Source organism: Sus scrofa, chromosome X (genome assembly GCF_054392235.1).
Source record: "Sus scrofa isolate SSC_HxYL_T2T_F1_AM1 chromosome X, Sscrofa_HxYL_maternal_Yorkshire_Landrace_v2.0, whole genome shotgun sequence".
NCBI lineage: Eukaryota > Metazoa > Chordata > Mammalia > Artiodactyla > Suidae > Sus > Sus scrofa.
The window spans coordinates 85,312,377-85,329,007 of NC_139401.1; the positions used below are offsets into that span (position 1 = coordinate 85,312,377).

The following is a 16,631-nucleotide window of genomic DNA, read 5'->3' on the forward strand; positions in this document are numbered from 1 at the left end:
TTTGTTTAAATTATTTCAGTGACTCTTTTTAAATTTAAAAAGTTTATACTTTTGACAGGTAGTCTTTTCATATTAGATGCCTGGATAGGGAGGTTGTCAATATTTGAAGATTATTTATAAAATTATCCTGTATTTGGTTAAACAGTTATTTTTCTTACCCCTTAGAAGTTTGGTTGAGCCAGCTAATATGAATATTTACTTGGAAACTGGGAGACTATTGAGAAAAATGTCTTCAAGCATATGGTCATACTTTTAATATAAGTGCAAAAGTACATTTTTTGGTATTTTAGACAAATTAAATATTCCAGAATTCTGAAAATATAAGAAAGGCAGACCTTCAGTTTTTCAACAGTTCATCATTTTATTTAGCTTGCTTATTACAAATAATCAAGCATTATATCTATTTACATTTCAAGTTGCTTAAATTTGGACTTATGCACAATGAAAAATAATTATATATGAATACATATGTTACAGCAGCTACCCAGCAGCGCTGTACCACAGCGTACCAGCTCTAGTGACAGCCCTGTGGCTGTAGTGTACTAACTCCAGCAGCTCTGTGGCTGCAGTGTATCAGCTCTTTTACCTGGCAAGAAACCAAGCAAGCACTCGGAGAGTTGGAGAACTCAGGTTTATTATGCCGGCGGGTTCAGAGGAGATAGCTCTCCAGAGTCTGAGCCCTGAAGAACGGTTTCACAAGGCTTTTATGGGCTACTTCTTCTGGGTCCATGCTTGGCTAGTTGGACCGGACTGATGTCAGGCAAAGTAGTAGATGTGGAAACAAATTTACAGAAGCAGATGTGTGAGGGAGGTGTGGTTAGGGCAGTTGGCTGGACTTTGCTTAGTCAAAATGGCTGGAGTCTCTCCTTTCTACCTTTTTATTGGGACATTTTCTCCTACACATAGATATATTTTTATGTTAATAAAAGAATTCATAATTTGAAGATTTCATATATAATTTACTTAAACTATCTTATCCATGCCAAATTGACTGTATTATAGGCTATATTTTCTCTTATATTATCTTTTAGAATTTATACTTCCATTGTTGCTGCCACCAAAACATTTTAACACTTTTTAGGTTTTGCTTTTAATTTTTAACTATTTTTTAAAATGAAAGAAATATAATTTATTAAAAAAGTGATATGAAAAGTGGACTTTTTGGCAGCCTTCATTTCCTTCTTTCATCTTAGGATACAATTGATTTTATAGAGTAATGTATTACCATAGTTTCATTACTAATGTCTTGCTATTCAGAAAACTGATATCTACTATTATGCTTATGTAGAGTTGACTGAAATGAACGATGTCATTGTACTTCTAGCCTAAATACAATTTATATTTTTACAGTGTTCATTTAATAACAACCCCCTCAACAAATTCCTTCAGATGTATGTTCAGAGCAGAATTAGGAAATAATCCTCCTCTGGGTGATTAACTAGTATCTGTGTGGTAAAGAAGCAAAGAGCCCTCAAAAGTAAATTTTGTCTTTTTGGTCCTATTTGATGCAGAATTCTTAATCTTGACTCCTCATTTTTATACATAGTGCCCCTGTGATTATAAGTATCATGCACTGACATAAACTAGTTGATCTCCCTGGAAGGAAGTTTTGTAGATTGCCTGAGTAATTTTGATCAACTTCTGCCATTGCATATACAAGTGCAATCTCTCTCTTTTTATACATTTTAGAATGTCAGAAATACCTTTATCTTCTGTGTTTGCTATTATTGTGTATTTTGTCATATTACAATGTATATTTTTTACACCTAGTACCTATAGTATTTTCACATCCATATGAATAAATGTTTAACTCTTATAACTGGTGAACTATTTTCAAAGTGTTAAGTGATGACTCTCTCATGAAAAGTTACTTTTACTCTTCAAAGCTTCACTTTAAGGATGTAACCAACTAAAAATACAATACAATCCACTTTTTTAAAAATGATTTTTATTTTTTCCATTATTCTGGCTTACAATGTTCTGTCAATTCTTTATTGTACAGCAAAGTGACCCAGTCTTACAACATACATACATTATTTTTCTCATCATGCCCCATCATAAGTGACTAGGTATAGTTCCCAATGCTATAGAGCAGGATCTCATTGCTTATCCAGTCCAAAGGCAATAGTTTGCATTTATTAACCCCAGATTCCCAGTCCATCCCACTCCCTCCCCCTCCCCCTTGGCAACCCCAAGTTTGTTTTCCAAGTCCATGAGTTTCTTTTCTGTGGAAAGGTTCATTTGTGCCATATATTAGATACCAGATATAAGTGATATCGTATGGTATTTGCCTCTCTCTTTCCGACTTACTTCACTTAGTATGAGAGTTTTTATTTCCATCCATGTTGCTGCAAATGGCATCATTTCATTCTTTTTTATGGCTGAGTAGTATTCCATTGTGTATATACACACTACATCTTCTTAATCTATTCACCTGTCAATGGACATTGAGGTTGTTCCATGTCTTGACTATTGGGAATAGAGCTGCAATGAACATGCAGGTGCATGTGTCTTTTTCAAAGTTTTGTCCAGATATACGCCCAAGAGTGGGATTGCTGGGTCATATGGTAGTTCTATGTTTAGTTTTCTCAGGTACCTCTGTACTGTTTTCCACTATGGTTTTACCAATTTACATTCCCACCACCAGTGTAGGAGGGTTTCCTTTTCTCCACACCATTTCCAGCACTTGTTATTCATGGACTTATTAATGATGGCCATTCTGACTGGTGTGAGGTGGTATCTCATGGTAGTTTTGATTTGCATTTCTCTAATAATCAGGGATGTTGAGCATTTTTTCATGTGCTTGTTGGCAATCTGTATATCTTCTTTGGAGAAATGTCTATTCAGGTCTTTTGCCCATTTTTCCATTGGGTTGTTGGTTTTTTTGCTGTTGACTTGTATAAATTGTTTGTATATTTTAGAGATTAAGCCCTGCCAGTTGCATCATTTGAAACTATTTTCTCCCATTCTGTAAGTTGTGTTTTTTTTTTTTTTTTTTTTTTTTTTTTGTCTTTTTGTCTTTAGTTGTTGTTGTTCTTGTTGTTGCTATTTCTTGGGCCGCTCTCGCGGCATATGGAGGTTCCCAGGCTAGGGGTCGAATCGGAGCTGTAGCCACCGGCCTACGCCAGAGGCACAGCAATGCAGGATCCGAGCCGCGTCTGCAACCTACACCACAGCTCACGGCAACGCCGGATCGTTAACCCACTGAGCAAGGGCAGGGACCGAACCCGCAACCTCATGGTTCCTAGTCGGATTCGTTAACCACTGCGCCACGACGGGAACTCCGTGTTTTTTTTTTAAGGTTTCCTTTGCTGTGCAAAATCTCATCAGTTTGATTATTAACAATCAGAAATTGATCACATTTCTGTATACTAACAATGAAATATTAGAAAAGGAATACAAGAAACAATACCTTTAAATATTGCACCCCCAAAAATTAAATACCTTGGGATAAACCTGACCAAGGAGGTGAAAGACTTATATGCTGAGAACTATAAAACATTAATCAAGGAAATTAAAGAAGATGTAAAGAAATGGAAAGATATTCTATGCTCCTGGATTGGAAGAATTAATATCATAAAAATTGCCATACTACACAAAGCAATCTACAGATTCAATGCAATCCCTATCAAATTACCAATGACATTTTTCACAGCACTCAAACAAACAACCCAAAAATTTATATGGAATCACAAAAGGCCCAGAATTGCCAAAGCAATTCTGAGGAACAAAACCAAGCAGGAGGCATAACTCTCCCAGACTTCAGGCACTATTACAAAGCCACAGTCATCAAGATAGTGTGGTACTGGTACCAAAACAGACAGACCAATGGAACAGAATAGAGAACCCAGAAATAAACCTGGACACCCATGGTCAATTAATCTTCAACAAAGGAAGCAAGAATATAAAATGGGAAAAAATCATCTTTTCAGTGGTGCTAGGAAAACCGGCTGCTGTATGTAAATCAATGAAACTAGAACACGCCCTCACACCATCCACAAAAATAAACTTAAAATGGCTTAAAGACTTAAACATAAGACAAAACACCATTAAACTCCTAGAAGAGAACATAGGCAAAACATTCTCTGACATCAACCTTACAAAGGTTTTCTCAGGTCAGTCTCCCAAAGCAACACAACTAAAAGCAAAAATAAACCAATGAGATACAATGCACTTTTCTAATACAAAACATCTAAACTGTTTTTCAGAAACATTGGACAATATACAGAAACACACTTGTACACTGTTAGATTGGGTAAGGGCACTATGAAATCTGGATTGTACTATTTAGCATTATTACATATTTGAAATAATTTTCTTTATCAAAGAGGATTAAAATATCTGTAATTCAAAACATTTTTTTCCTCAGATTGATGTGAAAATTGTAGTGTTCATATTATTTCTCTTTATCAGTTTGCCTAGGCATTCCCTCTTCATTTAAAATACTAAATTTTTCTTTCAAAGAATGTTTCATTTTATGTCTATACTTTTGGTGCAACTAATAATAAAAGTATGTCACTTTTTTTTACCCTTTTTATTGTATAAGTCATTACCATATATTTTAAAACATTCATATCTACCTACACCTCTTTATACTCACTTGGGTAAATAAATAAACTTCCATCATTTTGATGACTTTTAATTTTGATGAGATTGATCTAAATTTTCTTTTTTGTTGTTCTTTGTTTCTTTTTTTTTGTCTTTTTGCCTTTTCTAGGGCTGCTTCCTGCAGCACATGGAGGTTCCCAGGCTAGGGGTCTAATGGGAGCTATAGCCGCCAGCCTACTCCAGAGCCACAGCAACGTGGGATCCGAGCCACGTCTGTGACCTACACCACAGCTCACAGCAACGCCAGATCCTTAACCCACTGAGTGAGGCCAGGGATTGAACCCTCAACCGCATGGTTCATAGCTGGATTCGTTAACCACTGAGCCACGACGGGATCTCCTGATCTAAATTTTCAATGAGCAATAAAGAATACTTGTTTTTAAATGAAAGGAAGTAATTATTATATTTGATAATATATGCAGTTAAATGTACATAAAATAAATTTTAAAATGCCAATAAGATAGTAACTTCAAAATATAATTAATTGTGGGCATACATATGCATGTATTTAAATATATATGTATGATATCTATTTCACCATTATTTTGAATGGAGTAAATGTGAAACACTGGTGGTATAAATGTTAAGATATATTTTCCATGTTAGTTGTGTTTGTATTCTTTGGAACATGACTAATGGAATCTAATAAAGTTTTCTAAATTATATGATATCCAAAATGTGCTCAGTTAAGAGACATAAAATTGATTTCAATTATATTTTACTAACTCTATGATATTATAAATAATTGATGACACTAGCTGGGAATATACTCAGTAGCGGAGTATTGAAAACTGCCTGCATTGTATTGTTCCTAGAGGTGTAATATTGTAGAGCAATTTAGGTTTTGAAAATATATATTTTTTTTCCTAAGTAAATAGCATGAATCACCACAGAGCTATAAAAACTTTTTAATATGTAATCATTAAAGTATAAAGCATATTTTCAAGAGTTCTATAATAGTATAGTATTGACTATGTCAAATCGATTTGATAAAATATTATAGTTTTAATAGTGAGTTTTATTTTACAAGTTATGAAACCACACAATATCATGAAATGTCTACTTCAAAAATCCATTATATTTCTATTATATAATTATTGCTCTGTGAAATCCGTAGATGATTCAAAACTTGGGAAAAATGTATTCCGGGTTTAAATTGCAACAATTTTTGGATGAATACAAAAATATAACCATACTTTATACTTACTGTTTTGTTCAGATACAATTTTATTTTTAATATCATTGGTAAAAATAAATAATATAGGTACTTATTATCACTTATGTTTATAACACATTTTCATTTTACAATAGCTCAAAAATCTTCTTGTACCTCGTGTGATAAACGTTCAAAATTTGGTTTGTCTTTCTTATGAATGTTGATCCTTGGTCACAGGCAGGGCCAAGCAAGAAGTATGACTATCTCAGTATAAATCCATGACTTTCTTCAACAAGGCTCTCAAATCTTCTCCCCTGCTAACTTTGAATAGTACAGTAATATTCATACATGAATCATCATTTATTAGTTAATTTTTTTTGTCTTTTTTTAGGGCCACACCTGCGGCATATTGAAGTTCCCAGACTAGGGGTCTAATTGGAGCTACAGCTATCAGCTTATGCCAGAGCCACAGCAACACCAGATCCCAGCCGCATCTGTGACCTACACCACAGCTCATGGCAATGCCAGATCCTTAACCCACTGAGTGAATCCAGGGATCAAACCCACAACCTCGTGGTTCCTAGTTGGATTCATCTCCACTGTGCCACTACAGGAATTCCTATTAGTTAATATTAAGATGACCAGAATAACTACATGTATTTCCTTAAACATCTCTTTTTTTTTTTTTTTTTAACTCACTTGCTAAAATAGATTGCACCACAAAATGAAAAGCAACAGATTTACCAGTATGTTCTCTGTGGTCTAGTCTCCATCAGTATCAGAAATATTAGAACTAAATAAATACTCATTATTCAATATGTCTTTGCTGGAATAATATAATATATTCCCTGGAAAATGGAACAAATTTTTCTGAGAGTAGGGAAGGGGCTGGTCTGATTTAATAAGTTAAAAAAAGAAAGTGTTTATCAAGACCTGTGATTTAATTGGAGCATTTAATATTAAGAAGGCAGTTCTTCTCTTTCCCCATAAAATATGTGGTTTATAATGTTAGGATGTATATAAGAAATGTATTGTAACATTATTATTTAAAAATTTGCCTACTATGCATATACAGGGGTTAAGTCATCTTTTTAACATGTAATTGAAAGTAAAATACCATTAATGTTGTTTGTGGTTATTATGTGCTTACAAAAAACTCATGGACACATTAGAGCATTATATCAAGAATTAGACTGTCAGATAAAATACAGGATGTTCAGATAAATTTGTACTTCAGATAAACAATATTTTTTAGTATAAGTAGGTCTAAATATTGCATGAGGCATACTTAAACTAGCAAATTAGTTGTATTTTATACGAAATTCAAGTTTTACTGGGGATCTTGTACTTTTATTTGTCAAATCTGTCAGCCTTAGTTAAGAAGCACTCTTAAAATCCTTTGGATTAAATATAAGAACATGGTCTTGAAATACTCTCTGTTAACTGTGATATTTATATTAATTATAATAACATTATAATGTCTGTCTTATAATGTGCCTGCAGGGTTTAATATCATGATTATTATTGGATCATTGCTTAAGCTTCCCAGAAAAGTGGTAAAGAGAAAATATAGACATTTTAAATATTTGATTTAAATTATAAATATAATTAATATCTTTCAGATTTTCTTTATTCAATTATCAGAACAGTTTTTATCAAATAACTTTCTTCCTCTCCAATATTAATTTTCTTTGTTTTAATAAAGAAATAATATGCCATACCCCAGTTAACATAATAAGCATAGCACCTTAGCGTCTGATGGTAGGAATAAAAGCATTATCATGAACCTGGTTTCTTAACGATTATTTTGAGACCAAAGTTTTGTTGCTATAGTGAGTAAATGCAGGTCCATCTTTATAGCCTTTGTACAACTGAATCCCTAGAGAATTTAGTGAGTTAATGACAGTTTAAAATATGGGGTTAATCCTTCCTCCTTTACTTACTAAAAGAAAGTTCATGTGTATGTACTTAATTGTGCTTAAGTTGTGTATGTATGTATTACAGTAAAATCCATATTTGGAAAGGAAGATACATGTTTATAGTGAGGAAAAACAATTTCAGGAAAAAAATGTATTGAATTAAGTATGCTGCTTAATTCAGGGAGTGTTGCTTTATATTCTATCTTAATCTGCCATCATATATACAATTCACATGTTCCGTCTATTTTCATGATAATTTTTGGTGCATTTTCCTCAATCGAGAAAGAATACTGCCTTGGGAACCTTTCCCTTCACTTTACATTCCAATTAACTATCCAGAGGACTATTCACACCAGCTCACTACCAATCTCTCTGTACCTATTTCTGTCCTTTCCTTCACTTATTTCCATCACCCCAAGACCTCTATGGATACTGTGCTCTCTTCCATGACAACTACAATCACATCTTCTCTATTTTACGAACACACACACACACACACACACGCACACCGTCTTTGATTTTGTTAACTCAACCCATAACTTATTTACCATCTTCCTGTTAAATAAAGTAGTTAAATTGGCTGTCATTTATAAATTACATGCATATATTTGGATCAGGTACATTTTAAGGTAATCTAATTTTTTCTATCTCTTCAGCCATTTTGTAAGAAATATGATTAGTCTGTTACATTAGAACAGTTTATCTACATGGTTAATTAAATTTCAGTTTCTGTGAAGGAAGAGTGTCATTTGAATGAAGACTATCTCCATGCTTCTCTATATGTTTTTATGGCACACACCTTGCCTTTGAAATCTTGTACAGAGTAATTCGAAAGCAAGTTGTCTGCAGTGCAAACATCAAAGTTATAGTTCGTTAGACTAAATTTGATTCATTGCTTGCCCTTCTTACATCTGTACAAACATTCTAATGCTCTTCATTATAGAACTTCAGATAGTGTATTGAGTCTATATGTATAATACAACTGGAACACCAGTTGCCATTTTTGAAAAAACAGTTTGAAACAAAATGCTTCCTGTGACACTTCCAGTACAGTTATGACGTCTGCATTAGTAAAAGCAAGCAATTAGACTTACCTCCTGACCAATTAAAGTGTACAAACATTATTAGTTCAAAATTATATAAAGCATTATTTTTTCAAAGACCTACCTCTAAAATATATGCAACTCAGTACAAGCACAAATAGCAAACCAGGTACTAGGCATTCTCTGCTTCCAAAGAGAAAACTAACATTTTATTTCTCTCACTCAAGTGCAATCAACATATTGACATCAGGAACATAATGAACTTAGCTAATTAAAATACAAAATACCGAATAAATGCTCACATGCAGAATATTTGGCCAAGGTAAATCAGAATTCATTGAAAACTGCATTCAAATAATATGTAATATTTAATACCAAATGGTTAACTCATACCCAACTATTATGGAAAATAGTTCATCATTGTAACAGGAGTAAGAATATTGCCCCTAGAGAAATTTAAATCAATTTATTCAAATTTACTTTAGGATAAATATTTTCACATTTGTTTCATTATATACTTTGACATTTCCAAATCCTAACCCAGAATAACCTAGAGGTGATCCCAGCAGTGGGAAAATATGGTGCCATGACTGTTTATCCTGAGTTTTATTACTGCCTTATTCAAAGAGCATCATTAGAGGAAGACATCCTTTGCTTTCTTCAGATCATAAATGGTTAGCAATGATGATAGTAATAGCTCACATTTCCTCTGTTGTACATGTATATATTTTCAGTATAAAAATCAATTTTATAGAAATAAAACTATTTAAATGGAATGTCCAAAGGCATTTAGATATCTGAGTTTTCTTTCTACATATATCTTTAAGTAATGTTTGATAGTATTATATATGACAGACAGCACTTGTTTTTTAATAAGCATGAAATGGTGCTTTTTCAGTATCTTTAAAATATACTTTTCAGTATATTTTTTCTTGTACTTCTTACTCTTTATATCGATGCCAAAGATACCAATACTGTAGATTATGTTGAAAGGCGTATTTAAATGGCATGTTTTTAAAAATATCAATTGCATTTTAAAATATCAATTGATTATATATCTCTTTACTCACTAATATTAACTCTTGCTTTTGCAAAAATAATTCTTGAATAAATAATAGAAAATACTTGAACAAATATTTCCCCAAATATCACTAAAATGTCATGAATGGTTGGTTTTATGTTAATAGTCACCCCTGAGTTTCAGAAATAATATATATTAATATGTTTAACTATTGTAGCCATTGCTAATAAATATACTGACAGAATTTATTATTAATGATTTGGTATTCTAAAACAACTCATTATTCGAAGAATGTAATGTGCTTGCAAGAAATTCTCAGAGTTTAGAATAAGGGAAGTTTATAATGGTGGCATTATTAATTTTTAAATGGAGAACAATTTCTATTTCTTATAAGATATATTCAAAAAATGGATTGAAACTGAAGTGTGAAGATTTTGCCAAATGAGTTCTTACACAAGGCAGCTGTGTCCCAGTTTTCCTAATCTAAGTAAACACAGGCTTCCTGCTTTATAGAATAAGCAATAGTTTTTTTACCAAGCCCACTTCATTAGCACAAATAGACCAAGTTTATTGGATGAATAGTATAGGCTACACTTATTGATCACTAATAATTTTCTATATCTTTGATACATCTGTAGCGATTGACCAAAAGCCACTTTTTCCATCTTCTAAAAGGAAAATCTACAAGTCGGATAGATTCTTCATTAAACTAAAAAAATATTAAAAGTCATACCAAGGCAATGGCCTTGTTTGCTTTGAACTTGGGTAGATACTAAGTTCAGGCTATCAATCAAACTCCTAAAGAGTAATAAAAAATTCTCCCCTAACCCTCCAGAAAACAAAATGTTTCTCTTCCCAATTACAAAAGCCAAATACAAATAATGCTTTTTGGATATACTTTGCATTACAACACTCCCAACTTGATAACATCTTGCACCAAAATGTCATTGCCCCTTCAACAAGTACGTGTGCACTATTTTTTTTTTTTTTGTCTTTTGAGGGCTGCACCTTGGGCATATGGAGGTTCCCAGGCTAAGGGTCTAATCAGAGACTTAGCAGCTGGCCTATGCCAGAGCCACAGCAATGCCAGATCCAAGTCACATCTGCGACCTACACCACAGCTCACAGCAATGCCGGATCCTTAACCTACTGAGTGATGCCATGGATCGAACCCACAACCTTATGGTTCCTGGTCAGATTCCTTAACCACTGTGCCATGACTGGAACTCCTGCACTATTTTAATAAAATGATAAAATATAAAGGAATAAAGTAATTAAAAATGTGAAATTTATGTGCATTCCGTCTTAGTTTTGGATAGATTTGCATGTTCAAAATATTTTGCAGTCACTTGATGCAGAATATATCACAGAATTTTGAAATAAGAGATATTACAAGTCATTTTATTACAGTGTGTCAATTTATGTTAACAAATCAGTTTTAATTCTTTCAAAGTATTGCAGATAACCACAAACAAATTTTTTCAATGATATTATACATGGGGTTATTTTTGGTTGCTGCTGCAATTTAGAGGATTTTCTTTTCATACCAGGCTTGAATTGCTATTTTCATCAAATAGCACTTTTAAAGGGAAAATGGAGATATCTTGGTGTATATTGTTAACTGAACCAGTATAAGATTGTCACCATCATTTTGCTGAGGTCCTAATAACCTGATAATATAAAAACTGCTAGATTTGTTGATTAATCAGAAATGCTATAGCAAATGAAAGTCAATTTTCATTGTTTCATGGTTGTTGACATCACGAGCTATGTGGTCATGTTTGTGCAGTATTTTGAAATGAGAAAAATATCTTTGCAATTATAGACTGTTTCATTTTGTAAAAAATATTGCTTCTTTCATCATTTTATTCTAAATGCAATCTTAGGTTTTAATATTAAATATTTGCTTAATTTAAAACCCGCTCTTTGTTAAGCTAGGTAACTTATTTCATTTAGACTTTAAGTTATATAAGAATAAAACACTGGGGAGTCTAAATTTGAAACATGTGATTATGGAACCCTGGATTGATTAAAGGTCTGGTGTAGAATAAACAATTTAGTGTCATAAAGTATAGAGTATAACTGTATTATAGTTGTAAGGTAGCCAAATCTAATGATATTTTCATAGTAAGCTTTCCAACCTTGACAATTTCGAGATATTTGCTTATTCTTTTTTTTTTTTGCCATTTCTAGGGCCGCTGCCACAGCATATGGAGGTTCCAGGCTAGGGGTCTAATCGGAGCTGTAGCCGCCGGCTTATGCCAGAGCCACAGCAACGCAGGATCTGAGTCACATCTGCAACCTACACCACAGCTCACGGCAACGCCAGATCCTTAACCCACTGAGCAAGGCCAGGGATCGAACCCTCAACCTAATGGTTCCTAGTTGGATTCGTTATCCACTGAGCCACGATGGGAACTCTGATATTTGCTTACTCTTATGGTCCCCAGTTATTATCTTGGTGATGGTAACTTCACTCAATGTGTTCTCAACAAGTCTCAGTGGATATTGGAGAGATGCCAGGTGAAAATAAGGTCACTTATCTAGTGATATTTGTTTCTAGTGTATCCTTTTACTACTCTGGCTAAATTCACTTACATGAATAGGTTGAAGGTATCGATTTGCAATAGATTATCTTCAGCATTATTAGTGGAAACTAAGTCACACAAAACTCTAAATAAAAAGTGAAAATCTGAGGATTCCTACTGTGGTTCAGTGGGTTATGAACCTGCCTAGTATCCATGAGGATGTGAGTTCGATTCCTGGCCTTCTTCAGTGGGTTAAGGATCAGGCATTGCCACAAGCTGTGGTGTAGTTTACAGATGTGGTTTGGATCCCATGTGGCTGTGGCTGTGGCATAGGCCAGCATCTGTAGCTCCTATTTGACCCCTAGCCTGGGAACTTTGATATGTTACCGGTGTGGCCGTAAGAAGCAAAAAAAAAAAAGTGAAAATCTGGGTTGGATGTTTCAAATTCCTTTACTATGGACCACATTAAACTCAACACTGAACTGTTGTCCCATTAGACAAGTTGTAAATTATTCAGTTATTCACTTGGGAAGACCAAATGATGAACTATTGAGGACAGTAATTTTTTTTGCTGAAATAAATATATCAATTACAACCTCATTTTCCCTAAAACATGACATTGAAACTATTTAGTAGTACAATTGAGAAGCTACTGAAAGAGTAAGGGAATAAACTATCAAAACAAATTTACAACATCTCATTTTTTATATGAGAATTTCAGCCTTGAAAACTAATCAAATGACCTGTATAAGAAATATATCATGTGCAATTTATTTATTTATTACTGAAATGAATTTATCATATCTGTAGTTGTATAATGATAATAACAATCCAGTTTCAAAGGATTTCCATCCCACAGCCCAAGCACATCCCCCTACCTCCCAAACTGTCTCCTCCAGAGACCATACGTTTTTCAATGTCTGTGACTCAGCATCTGTTCTACAAAGAAGTTCAGTCAGTCCTTTTTTCAGATTCCACATGCCAGTGAAAGCATTTGATGTTGGTGACTCATTGTATGGCTGACTTCATTTAGCATGATAGTTTCTAGGTCCATCCATGTTGCAAAAAATGCCGGTATTTCATTCCTTTTAATGGCTGAGTCATATTCCATTGTGTATATGTACCACTTCTTCTTGATCCACTTCTCTGTCAATGGACATTTAGGTTGTTTCCATGTCTTGGCTATTGAAAAGAGTGCTGCAATGAACATCGGAGTACATGTGTCCTTGCTAGTCATGGTTTTCTTTAGATAGATGCCCAGGAGTGGGATTGCTGGATCAAATGGTAGTTCTATGTTTAGTTTTCTGAGGAATCTCCATACTGCTTTCCACAGTGATTGCACCAATTTACAATCCCGCCAACAGTGTACTAGGGTTCCTTTTTCTCCACACCCTCTCCAGCACTTATTGTTTGTAGACTTTTGAATGATGGCCATTCTAGTTGGTGTAAGGTGGTACCTCCAAGTAGTTTTAATTTGCATTTCTCTAATAATGAGTGATGTTGAACATCTTTTCATGTGTTTTTTGGTCATCTGCAAGTCTTCTTTGGAGAACTGTCTGTTTAGATCTTCTGCCCATTTTTGGATGGGGTTGTTTGTTTTTTTGGTATGGAGTTGCAGAAGGTGTTCATAAATTTTGGAGATAATCCCTTCTCAGTATATTCATTTGCAAAGATTTTCTCCCATTCTGTGGGTTGTCTTTTTGTTTTGTTTAGGGTTTTCCTTTGCTGTGCAGAAACTTTTAAGTTTGATTAAGTACCATTTGTTTATTTTTGTTTTTATCATCAATGCTCTAAGAGGCGGATCAGAGAAGATGTTGTCATTTATGTCAGAGTGTGTTTGGCCTATGTTTTCCTCTAAGAGTTTTATAGTGTCTAGTCTTATACCTAGGTCTTTAATCCATTTGGAGTTTATTTTTGTGTATGGTGTTATGGAGTGTTCTAATTTCATTCTTTTCCATGTAGCTGTCCAGTTTTCCCAGCACCACTTATTGAACAAACTGTCATTTCTCCATTGTATATTCTTGCCACCTTTGTCATAGATAGTTGGCTGTAGAAGTGTGGGTTTAATGCTGGGCCTTCTCTCTTGTTCCACTGATCTATATGTCTGTCTTTGTGCCAGTACCATACGGTTTTGATGATTGTTGCTTTGTAGTATAGTCTGAGGTCCGGGAGCCTGATTCCTCCAGCTCCATTTTTCTTTTTCAGGATGTCTTTGGCTATTCTGGGTCTTTTGTACTTCCAAACAAACCTTAAGATATTTTGATTGAGTTCTGTGAAAAATGTCATGGGTAATTTGATAGGGATTGCACTGAATCTGTAGCTTGCCTTAGGTAGTATCATCATTTTGATAATATTAACTCTTCCAATCCACAAGCATGGTATATTGTTCCATCTATTTGTGTCATCTTTGATTTCTTTCATCAGTGGCTTATAGTTTTCAGAGTGCAGGTCTATTGTCTCTTTAGGTAGGTTTACTCCTAGGGATTTGATTCTTTCAGATGTGATGGTAAACAGAATTGCTTCCCTAATTTCCTTTTCTGCTCTTTCATTGTTAGTGTATAGAATTGCCATCCATTTCTGTGTATTGATTTTGTATCCTGCGACTTTGCCAAATTCATGGATGAGCTCTAACAGTTTTCTGGTAGAGTCTTTAGGATTCTCTAGGTATAGTATCATGTCATCTGCAAGTAGGGATAGTTTTACTTCTTCCTTTCCCATTTGGATTCCTTTTATTTCTTTTACTTCTCTGATTGCTATGGCTAGGACTTCCAAAGCTATGCTGAATAGTAGTGGCAAGAGTGGACATCCTTGTCTTGTTCCTGATCTCAGCAGGAATTCTTTCAGCTTTTCACCATTGAGAATGATGTTTGCTGTGGGTTTGTCATATATGGCCTTTATCATGTTGAGGTAGGTTCCCTCTATGCCCACTTTCTGAAGGGTTTTTATCAGAAATGGGTGTTGGATTTTGTCAAAGGCTTTTTCTGCATCTATTGAGAGGATCATATGGTATTTATTCTTCAGTTTGTTAATGTGGTGTATCATACTGATGGATTTGCAGATATCAAAGAACATTTGTATGCTTGGGATAAATCCCACCAGATCATGATGTACAGTCCTTTTAATGTATTGTTGGATGCAGTGTGCTAGGATTTTGTTGAAGATTTTTGCATTGGTGTTCGTCAGTGAAATTGGCCTGTAGTTTTCTTTTTTTGTGGTATCTTTGTCTGGTTTTGGTATCAGGGTGATGGTGGCCTCATAAAGTGAGTTTGGGAGTACCCCTTCCTCTGCAATTTTTTGAAATAGTTTCAGAAGGAGAGGTGTTAGCTCTTCTCTAAATGTTTGATAGAATTTGCCAGTGAAGCCATCTGGTCCTGGACTTTTGTTTGTTGGAAGTTTTTTAATCACAGTTTCAATTTCAGTACTTGTGATTGGTCCCTTCATCTTTTCTATTTTGTCTTGGCTTAGTCTTGGAAGATTGTACTTTTCTAAGAATTTGTCCATTTCTTCTAGATTTTCTGTTTTATTGGCATATAGTTGCATATAGTAGTTTCTTATGATGCTTTGCATTTCTGTGATGTCCTGTTGTTACTTCTCCTTTTTCATTTCTAATTTTATTGATTTGAGTCTTCTCTCCTTTTTGCTTGATAAGTCTGGCTAGGGGTTTATCAATTTTATTGATCTTTTCAAAGAACCAGCTTTTCATTTCATTGACCTTTTCTATGGTTTTCTTTGTTTCTATTTCATTGATTTCTGCTCTGATCTTTATGATTTCTTTCTTTCTACTAACTTTAGGTCTTGTCTGTTTTTCTCTCTCCAGCTGCTTTCGATGTGAAGTTAGCTTGTTTATTTGAGCTTTTTCTTATTTCCTGAGGTGGGCTTGTATTGCTATAATCTTTCTTCTTAGAACTGCTTTTGTTGCATCCCATAGGTTTTGGAGTGTTGTATCTTTGTTGCCATTTGCTTCTAGGTATTTTCTAATTTCCTCTTTGATTTCTTCAGTGATCCATTGGTTGTTTAGTAGCATGTTGTTTAGTCTCCACGTGTTTGTGGTTTTTGCAGTTTTTTTTCTTGTGGTTGATATAATCCAGTCATTTAGCATTGTGGTTGGTAAAGATGCTTGATATGATTTCAATTTTCTTAAAGTTACCGAGGTTGGATTTGTAGCCCAGGATGTGATCGATCTTAAAGAATGTTCCATGTGCACTTGAGAAGAATGTGTATTTTGCTGATTTGTAATGGAATGTCCTATAAATATCTATTAAGTCCATCTGGTTTAATGCTTCATTCAGGGCCTATGTTTCCTTGTTGATTTTCTGTCTGGTTGATCTGTCCATTTATGTAAGTGGGATGTTAAAG

The 16,631-nt window shown here is 34.2% G+C and overlaps 1 protein-coding gene across 29 annotated transcripts in view; it reads left to right on the forward strand.

Moving 5' to 3' along the window:
• The window catches only part of PCDH11X (protocadherin 11 X-linked), a 728,596-nt gene that overhangs the window by 697,414 nt on the left and 14,551 nt on the right, over positions 1-16,631 (forward strand). The gene's annotated exons all lie outside the window — the stretch shown is intronic.